This window comes from Melanerpes formicivorus, unplaced genomic scaffold (genome assembly GCF_026170545.1).
Source record: "Melanerpes formicivorus ecotype bairdi unplaced genomic scaffold, bMelFor1.0.p_v2 SCAF_3, whole genome shotgun sequence".
NCBI lineage: Eukaryota > Metazoa > Chordata > Aves > Piciformes > Picidae > Melanerpes > Melanerpes formicivorus.
Genome location: NW_027142355.1, coordinates 20,689,978 through 20,700,307, shown reverse-complemented (window position 1 = coordinate 20,700,307; position 10,330 = coordinate 20,689,978).

The following is a 10,330-nucleotide window of genomic DNA, read 5'->3' as shown; positions in this document are numbered from 1 at the left end:
TCTTCTTGAAGGAGGGAAGTGACTTTTTTAATGACTAATATAAATTCAGTAACTGCTTGCAGTTGTGGATGGGTGCAGGAGACAGAGCTCAATCCTGTCACACCATGAGGAGAGGAGCAAGAAAGAGGTGGGGGAAGGATTTTGTCTTCTGACAGCAGATTTGTATTCTCACTGCTGGGCTGCAGGAGCCCAGTCTTTGCAAGGAAGGAGGTTCATCCTGAACAGTGAAGTAGAGAAAAGCCCCCCCTCTTCCAGTGGTTTGCAGTATTGGAATGGCTTTTCCAAGAGGAATCTTGTATGCGTGAAAGAACAGTAATTCATCTTTGTGTTTCCATGGCTGCCTTCTGGGGGTATTACCAGAAGGGAGTGTGATCCTGCTGGGAGTGGAGGTCTTTCATGTTGCACAGGACCAAGATCCCCTTTAGAGAATATCCTTACCTCTCCCTTTTGCATGTGTATGTGTGTGTGCTGCCTTTCATTTGGGTACTTAAGATGATTCCAACCAAGAATTAGTGCTGACTCTGCCACATGCTGCTGAGTACAGATGTAAAGATTCCCAACAAACACACAGCTGAGGTTGTTGAATCATCTTGTGCTGAGGCTTGTCCTACTTCAAATAGGGGATGGTTTAGAGCCAAAATTAACACACTTTGACTTAATAACAAGGATGCCAAAATCCTCAGAAGAGCAGATGCTCAGGACTGAGTGGCTGCTTTCTGTGTCTTCAACCCCATGTTATTTACAGAGGCTGCCCTGAAAGGTTCCATTACCACCCCCCCAGCTTATACTTGGGAAGAACCCTGAGACAATTTTTGAGGATGGATTTCTCTTTTAGAGGCAGGTGCTGTTGAGCATTTGTCCAAATAGCTTGTGTCATGACAGAGAGTGGCAATTGCTCTAGAAAAAACAAAAGAAATCCTGTTTGCGTGAGCTACTGTATCTCCCAGAGAGGATGGTGATGGAAGCCAAAACATGTCAGCAGGCCCAGCAGCCTCTCCTCAAGCTTGCCAGGGGTGCCTCAGGGCTTGGGTACATGTCTCAGCCAGGACAGAGCAGATGCCCTCCTGTAACTGTGTCCAGCTCCAGCCTAGAACTACTGTGAGAGAATCAAACTTTGGCTCAATCTACAGTGAAACTTCAACTAAATTACAGTGCCTCACCTTTGCTGTCGGGTAAACCCTCACACAGCTGCCCAGTTACTGTAAGCCTTTCAGCTTTGGGAATAAGTTTTTGATGTTTTGACTGCTCCTGTGCTTGTTTTGTATGTACACAGAAATAAACTTGGCTTCTCCCTCAACAACAAACAGCTTCAGAAAGGGTTATCCATGAAATGATCAGAGAAGGCACAAGGCAAAAGGGAGATGATAGCTTTAGCCCAGCAACTTGGGCTGTTTTTCTGTGCTGCTGGGGACACAAACAGAAGGGCTGTAATTTACAGCACTCCTGAATGAACTCCAACTGCTTTGTATGTAACTGAACCCACTAAGGTGAGACGCTCAGAACACGTTCTTTAGCTGGCTGGTTGGGCATCACTATTCCTGGCAGAGCCCAGGGTAGCACACCTCAGACATAGCAGTGTGAGCTGCAGTCAGGGCATGGGATTGCTCAGGTGGCTCTGGAGGCAGCTACAGGGCCAAGCCCTGATAGTTTGGTTTTCAGATGTATTCCATACTCCTACAGCATCCACGACTCCAACTAACTTGATGACTTTGGCTCTAAGCAAGTTGTTTGATGTCTTTAATAGGTCAGCACTGAAAGGTGGGGAGGTGAATGTGAAATGAGTGGAGAAACTTCAAAGTGTTTATTTAAACACATTTATCTCTAAATGGTACCTTCTATGTTGCTCTAAGAATCTGACAGCAAGTTGCCTTGGCTTCACCTGCCACTCTGCTTTTAATGTTTTGGCAGGTTATGGGCTTACATCCATGCTAGAATAGCACTGGCTGCAGCTATGTTGGCAGTAGTCAGGCAGAGGATGCTTTAAGTTAAATTCCATCTAAGCATGAGAAGAAACTTTTTTTAAGGGTGTCAGGGTGCTGGGACAGGCTGCCCAGAGAGGTGGTGCAGTCTCCTTTGGAGACATTCAAAACCCACCTGGATGTGTTCCTGTGTGGCCTTCTCTAGGTGAACCTGCCTTGGCAGAGGGGTTGGATTCTATCTCCAGAGGTGCCTTCCAACCCCTACCATTCTGTGATTCTGAAGTGGTATTCCAGGGCCTGTGTTCAGAGGTTGCATGACTGCAGAATAGATGAGCATAAGCTCTTGTACTGGCCCTAGCAGCTGAGTTTAGCAAGATAATTTAAAACCAGATATGTATGTAGATGCGGATGCTCACTTAAATATGAATCTTAACAACTTCCTGCCATCTAAGTCATCATTTCTTGCACCCAGTCTTCCACCTGCACAGGGTCTTGCTTTCAGGTAATTAATTTCTGGATCATGCAGAAGCAAAGGCAGGGGAGTTGTCTTCACCCCCATGTTGAGTCTCAAACTATAAACACCTTTTCTCCTGAGGCAAGTAGGGTCCTTAAACTGGATGAAGCCAAACCCTTCCAAGGGAACACATCCTTCTCTTGTGTGTTCTGCTGTTGTTTGGGCCTTCCTCTTTTTGTCCCCTCAGAACAGGGCCTTCTCTTCCCATGTGAGGTGACTCCTCCTAGATTAGGAAATGCCTTCTTTGGAAGGTAATTGGTGTGTCCCTGACTACTTCAGTGAGTAGTCAGATGTATCCTTACCTCAAGGGACCTTCAGGGAAAGATTAATTTTTCAGTAGGGCTGGCGGTGACATTTTAGCCTTTGGATTTTCCTGCTGGGTCATAATTACCTGCTGCTGCTTGCAACCAGCAGAGCCTTCAGTAACTTTAAGATTAAACTGAACAGGTGTGAGAAGGGTAGAGAAAGCAGATGGCAAGCTTGAAGCTGAACTCAGGTTCAATTTCTCTTTTGTTCACCAGCCTTCACACCTGCTCTTGAGTTTTAATTAATGTTTTATGGAGCCTCAGGAATCACAAACTAATTCTGAGATGTTCCCCAAAGCTGCTGAGGTACTGGTAACCCAGGTGTCTGTACCACAAAGAAACATGGCTCTTACACTGTCCTCACCTGAGGAGCAAACAATGACTAAGGATTTTTTGTAGACTTTTCCCCCACTGTTTTATAAAGTATTTCCACGGGGAAGGGCACTACACCCTGCTAAACACTAGTGTGGATGTTGACAGTTGAATTTAAAAGAAAAGAAATACAGATGCTCCTTTGCTTCACTCTTCAATGAGGGGGCAGCTCCACTTTATACAGCCAACCAAGGACTCCGTTGAGCTGCTGCCTGAGGTCTATCATAGCTGTTTACTTTAGTCCCTTCACTTGTAATTGCTGCAGTCAGTACAGTCTCCTCAGGCATCCCAGAGCAGTGTCACCTCAGCCACCCTGTTCACAACTTGGCCTTCCCATCAGCTCAGCCCTTGCTGCATGCTACAGCAGCCACCTAAGCAGCAAAACACTGCACAGGGCAGAAGACACCAATTAGCTTGCTGTAGCTATTGCAAAAATTTACAGTAATTCTCCTTTGGTAGCCAACAGCCCTACATGGAGCTAGGAGTAAGTGGGAGCAGGTCCACCCAGGAAGTGTGGCTACCCTGAGCCTTTCATCATGAAGGAAATCGCAGTCACCTTCCACCATCAGGCACTGGGCACTGCTGTACAGTGGAGCCAGGACATCCTTCCTCTGCATTTCCCCATTGGCAGACAAAAGTTTACAGCAGAATTACTGGAAAAGCATCAGACAAAAAAAACTAAGCAGACAGGGCTGGCAACAGTCAAGAGATGTTTCACCCAGTGATGAGCCAGAGCCAGGGGGAAGACTGCCTGAGGGGTTTGCTGCTGAACAGCACACCTGTAGCTGTGAGCAGATGCACAAAACTATGTCCAGGCTCTCCCAGTAAGCATATATCCACCTCCCACTGTCCTCATACTCCCTGGCAAAGCCCCCCATGGATCTTACGGCAGGTCTTATCTTCTCAAGTCGTGGGTCATTCAGCCCAGGAGTGAATCAGAAGCCTTAGGGAGATCAATGTAGCTAGGTGTCAGGGTACAAACATCCTTCATGAACTTGGAGAGCCAACACTGAGCTGCACAGGGCCTCAGAGATTCCAGCTCTTGCTGGGCACAGCACACACTTGCCCTTCCCAGCAGCTCTTGCAGCATTCTGCTCTTAGCACTGACAGTGGCTTCCTGTGCAAGTCACTTCCCTCTTTGGTTCAGCCTCAGAGGTCTCTGTTACAATAGGATCACTCATTTCCTCAGAGGTTTGAGGAGGTCAGCTTCACCCTCAAATGTCCAGGATTTGTTTTTTTTTCCCCATCACTTGAGCAGAAGCTCTCAGCTCTTTGGACTTTCGTTGTTATAAGCATCAGAAAATGGTGTAACTTTTTTATCTGTTCTCTGCTGGTTATCCAACCCATGAGGAAAGGCAGGAGCTGCATTTTCCCAGCTGGGAAACAAGAACAAGTGATGTTAAGCCAAGAAAAAAAAAACCAACTAAACACAACAGCAGCGGTGAGCTTGACCTTCCAGTTCCCAGGCTTATGCACTAATCCTGAATCACCCTTCCTCTCCTACCACCACACCTATCACTTCAGGAGCATTTACTTGCCAGCCCAGGAGAAAAACCAGCAAGCCTGGAAGCTTAGCCCCACGTGTGCAAGGACTTGTTCGTACTTTGATTACCAATGATAAACCAGCCGCTGTACCCATGCTCTGAGGGTGGAATGATACAAGAAGAAAAAGAGAATTTGGACAAGCTGTCACAGCAGGAGGGAGATTCTCTCTTCATATCTAAACATCTATTAGGAAACAGCTGTCAGCACATTTCTATTTCCAATGTATAAGCCAGCACAGGGGTAGTACAGTAACAGGGTCTTCAGGCTTCATGACACAAACTTCATTACCATGGAACATTTCCTTCCTCCTAAATGGATTTAGTTTGCCTGATTAAGCTTTATTTATGCCAGGAGTTTTCTGGTGTGCTCAAGCCCAGGAAATGGGCATTGAGTGCCCAGCACAGCAGTTGCTGGTACATCCTTTAATAAATCCCTGGGCTCTGCACTAGCCCTGCCAAGAGCAGACTTTGCAGTGTGTCACCCTGCAGGCAACAGCAATGCTTCCCCTGACACCAAAAGCTGGTTTGGGTTTACGTTAGGCAAGATACACAGCTAGTAACAAACCCCCTGGCTTCCTAGGGTGTGGGCATTTGGGACCAACCTGAATAGCAAACCACAATTACACCTCTTGGGCCTTCAAGTAAGAAAGGGAGAGTTCATCTACTCCTGCTATTTTGTCCATCTTTCCATTGGAGAAGGAGGGACAAGGAACCAGTCTGCCTCAAACAGATCAGCTGAATTCCCAGGGAGAAGCAGACTGATCCTCCCCAATCAGGCTGACCTCTGGGTCTTTCTCCCAGGAGAAGGCTCTTTCTGCCATGAGCCCAAGGAGGAAGCTGGAGCCCCCTCACCATATGAGAAGCTTCTGAGTGGAGATCAGAAAAGCCAACACCACCTCTGAGATGCCTTCCATTACTTGGTTACCTGGGCTTCATTTTCATCACTTCAGGAATGCAACTTCCAGCAACTCAACAGCAATTTAATAACCACTTACTGGATTAATACAGTAGAGACACCAAACCTCACTTCAGGTGGGTTATGAAAGCCTTGCTGATGCACTCAAGTCTTCCTTCCCAAGAGAGAACATCTGATCTTTATCTGACTATGAACAGATACATGAGAAAGAGATGTGTGCATACATATAATGTTAAGAATTGGACACTAGCACAGCCAGGAGGACAGCCAGATCAGGTGGACAGTGACAGAGCAGCTCTGGAGCCAGGAACAGAGCAGACGTGGGCTTCACCTGACAGCTGGCAAGAACTTCCAGCAATACATTCCCCGAAGAGATGCAAGCATGGGCAAGGGGTGGTCCTGGTGCCAGGCACATGCAGTGCATGGGGTGTCCTGGCTCCAGCAGTGTGGAAGGGTTTCTGAAATCAGGTCCCTTAGAGCATCTGCTGGCTCAGGAAAGGTGGTTGCAGTTGGCTGTTAAGTCCCTGCTTTTTCATGGCGTGACTGTCTTTGACCAGGAGCTGGCCAAGAAATAAGCCAGGGGCTCAAAATGGGGATATTTGTTTTTGTTTTATCAAATTAACCAGGGCAGAGACTTTTAAGGGACTGATTACTGGCTATGAGCCCTAGGAGGTAGGACCAGCAAGTGGAAAACTACAGTCCCGAGCAGATTCCTTGGGTATCTCCAACTGCTGTATTTGCAAAGGCTTTTCTCTGTGTGCTGGGGAGACAGAGGTCACACCAGTGACTAAAGGTTTACAAAATTACATCTCTGGTCAACACTGTTTCAGCTTTTATTCTCCTGCAGCAAGCTGACTGCAGTCACAGCAACTCTGTTTGCTCACACAGAGATGTTTCATGCCCCAAAATACCCTGTCTGAGCCTCTGCTACCACTGAAGAAGGACACAGGTCTACCCCAAGCCCTACACAGTGTTTTCCAGTCCCACACAGACACCTTGGGTCACAGCTCAAATAGCCTCAGGCACAGAATCATAGAACATTTGGGGTTGGAAGGGACCTCCAGAGATCATCATTTCCAAGCCCCTGCCAAAGCACTATCACCTAGGGCAGGCCACACAGGAACACATCCAGGTTAGCTTTGAAAGCCTCCACAGAAAAAGCCTCAGGCACCTACAAGATTCACTTCCAGAAGAAAGCACCCGAATTTTGGTGGCGTGGGACCCCCAGTGGAGTACTGGGGCTTGTGGGACAGCAATGATATTGTCTTGATTTACCTACATAATCACAGAATGCACTGGGTTGGAGGGGACCTCTAGAGGTAAGCAGGGAGAGCCCCAACTACATCGGGTTGCACAAAACCTCATGATACCTGACCTTTTGAAAGACTCCAGGGACAGGGTCTCCACCACCTCCCTGGGTAGTGTCCCACTACCTTCATTGGAAGGACAACAAATAGTCGTGAAACTGTTACAAAACTACAGTCTCCACAAGCTAAAGAATAATGCCAGCAGCTATGCTGCAGATAAAATGTTGGTCCAGTGACAGTACCTTTAGTGAGCATCACCAGCAGCCAAAAATCACTTCCCAGGTCCCACTCGTGAGAGGTACAGATGTGAAACACGTTAATGAGCATGCAACAGGGCTGTCTTCACCAAGATAACCTTGAGATGCTACCAAAAAGTTGGGGGAAAAAGAAGAGACGAGACAAGAAGGGGGAAATAGGACAAAGTTTTCAAGCTCTTGGGCTGCCAACTATGACTTGTTTCCAGCCAAAAAGGTCATGACAGAGACTTTTTTTCCTGCAGGTAAATGTCAAAGAACAAAATGTCAACAGAATCTAAATTTCTACCTCCTTTTTAAGTGTGTCAGACATGGTTTTTATTTGCCCAATGGCCTGGATCCAGGTAATGGTGGGAGGAAAGGAAGGAAGCAGGAGTCTCTTTGTTGTTCTATCAAGGATCAGAAACACCAAGTTTTTTTAATGCCACAATCCTACCCTGACAATAATAACTTAAAAGCAAAGTTTATAATTCAAACAATAGAAATAAATATTTGGACACTTACTCACTTGTTTGACTCTTGCCCAGATAGTTTCCTACTCCCAGCATGCTGGGATCTCCTTAGGAGTGGTTGGAAAAACCTATTTATAGTTGAGTTCTGAGGAGTGGCAGCAGAGCGTCCTCTCAGATGAGCATCTTCAGCAGGGAAGAATGGCTTGTGGCTGCCAAAAAAAAAACTTGGTGTGGAAAGAATTAGTGCTGAAGCTCAAAGGAAAGGGAAAAATAAAAGTACTACATTTATCATGGAGCAAGAGCAGGCTCATGGAATCATCATTGCTCATGTTTTTAATTTGAAAATACTTCACTTCCCTGGGGTCAAGGGTTAGGGCTGTGCTGCCCACTATATGACTGAGAGACACTCTCTCTTAATCCCTCTCCCTTCCCAGAGGGAGGAGAAAAGGAATAAGGGAGAGAGAGTTTGGGGTTGGAAAAGAAAAATAAAACAGCTTTAATGAAAATAACAAACCCAGTACCATACTCAACCCTGATGACAGTTAGGCATTGCCACCACTGATAATGTGGCAGAAATCCCCGAACGGGCTCAGCATCAGACAGGAACCAGATTCAGGAGCTGGATTCTGGAACTGGACTCAGGAACTCACAGACTGGGACCAGAGGCAGCACAAACAGAGTCCTGCATGGATGCCAGCTGTTGAAAGAAGAGAGCTTGAGCCTTGTGATCTCTCAGCTGTGTACTGAATTAGGCATGGACAGAATGGCTCACTGGTCAGTTTAGGGTCACCTGAACTGTCCACTCCTCCCGTGCAGGTGCACCGCCAACACAGAACCATAGAGTTGTTTTGGCCCCCTCAGACGCTCCTCACAGGTCTTATGCTCCAGGCCCTTCACAAGCCTTGCTGCCCTTTTCTGGATAGGCTCCCAACCCCTACCATCCCATGACTCAGGTGAGATGGGCATGGACTGTTACTCAACTGCCCTTGGCCATTGGGTTGGTGCTGCTTAGCTGGGCGAGCTGGGAAATGCCATGCTGCCAGCCTGCAGAGCCCATGCTGGGCCATCTATCCAAGTCAGCACTTTTCCATGGCACTACATCACTTAAGTTAAACCATGTGAACTACAGAGAAGATTGCATCAGCAAACCACCAGAGCTGAACATGGCAACTCCTCACAGCTCTCATCATGCTGCCCTGCCAAGCACACAATTGTTGTTTTGCTGGAAAGGCAAAACAAAAGCAAAGCTGAAAAGCTGAGCAAATCAGGAGGTCTCCACACTACAGAGATTTTTTTTAAAGCCATAATACATATAAAACAACATCTATTATGGTTGCACTGGACAATGACCACATTGCTGTTAGGAGACAGCAAGGAAATGAGGCCACATGGCATCCACAGATCTTTTCTTTTGTGCAGGTGCTTGCTCTTGTCCTCTGCAACAAGACTGGGCAGACTGGGCACTAAGTGAAACAGACAAAATATGTACTGAAAAAATCGCTCCCAAGTGCTATGTCATAAGTGTCCCCTTAAATGTCTTGTGCCCTGATCTGGTCCACTCTTTGTGGTGCTGAGGGACGTGGTCTGAGTTGCTCAAAGCTCCGTCCAACCTGACCTTGAACACTTCCAGGGATGAGGCAGCCACAACTTCTCTGGGCAACCTGTTCCAGTGTCTCACCACCCTCACTGTAAAGAATTTCTTCTATATGTCCAATCTAAACCCAATCCTTTTCAGTATGAAACTGCTACCCCTCATCCTATCACTACAGGCCCCCTTTCAAGTACTGAAAGGCTGCTATAAGGTCTCCCTGGAGCCTCCTCAAGACTGGAAAACTCCAGCTCTAAGCCTTTCTTCACAAGAGAGACATTCCAGCATCTGGAATGACCAAGGGTGCATCACATCAGGTCCCACAGATGTAGTGGTCATGAACCTGATCTCCTACAATGAGAGTGATTTAATCCTGCCCCACCTCCTTAGGGGCTTGAGAGATGTGGAAAGAGAGCTTATCAAAAGCTGAGGCAAGAAGCTGTTGACTACAATCATGCCACACATTTTCTGGTTGTCAGCAAGCCAGCTCAACAAGCCTCACATCAGTGAAGCAGCAACTTCAAATGCCTGGGCCTGACTGAAATTCAAATTCTTTCCAGAGAGTGATAAGATAACAGAAATATTTTATGCCATCAAGGACATGAAACAATTTCTTCTCCATGTACCTACATTCCCCCACAGGTACCTACTTCCAGGGATGCTCAAGAACCCTGGTTTAGAATATTCCAGAAGAGCACTTTCAGCTAGCATCCCCTCTCCCAGAAAGGATGCCATGGCTTGAATTTGGCAGGATATCCCCCCTGACCTGTCACACCTGTGGGTCACTGTACTGCAGGAAAAGAAGAGCAGTAATATTAAACATGACTTCATTAATTAAACATCCTGCAATCTTGGTAATGCAGCACTACTCCGAGATAACATGCAAGAGCCAATCAAAATAAAGTTTAATCCCCTGGTCCTATATCAAAACCAGGCTGCCCACCTCACCACTTCCATTAAATATTCATTAAAGGAAAATAAAAAGCATAAAATGAAGCCATGCAATCCCTAGAGCAACAAGTCAAAACTGCTCTGCAGCACACCACTATCCAGCCACACCACCAGGCAGTGGGGCCAGCAAATGGAAAAGCAGGAATAAATGGGAATGGTTTTATTTGCTGCTTGTATTCGACCCTGACTGTGTCACTCAGAACAATTT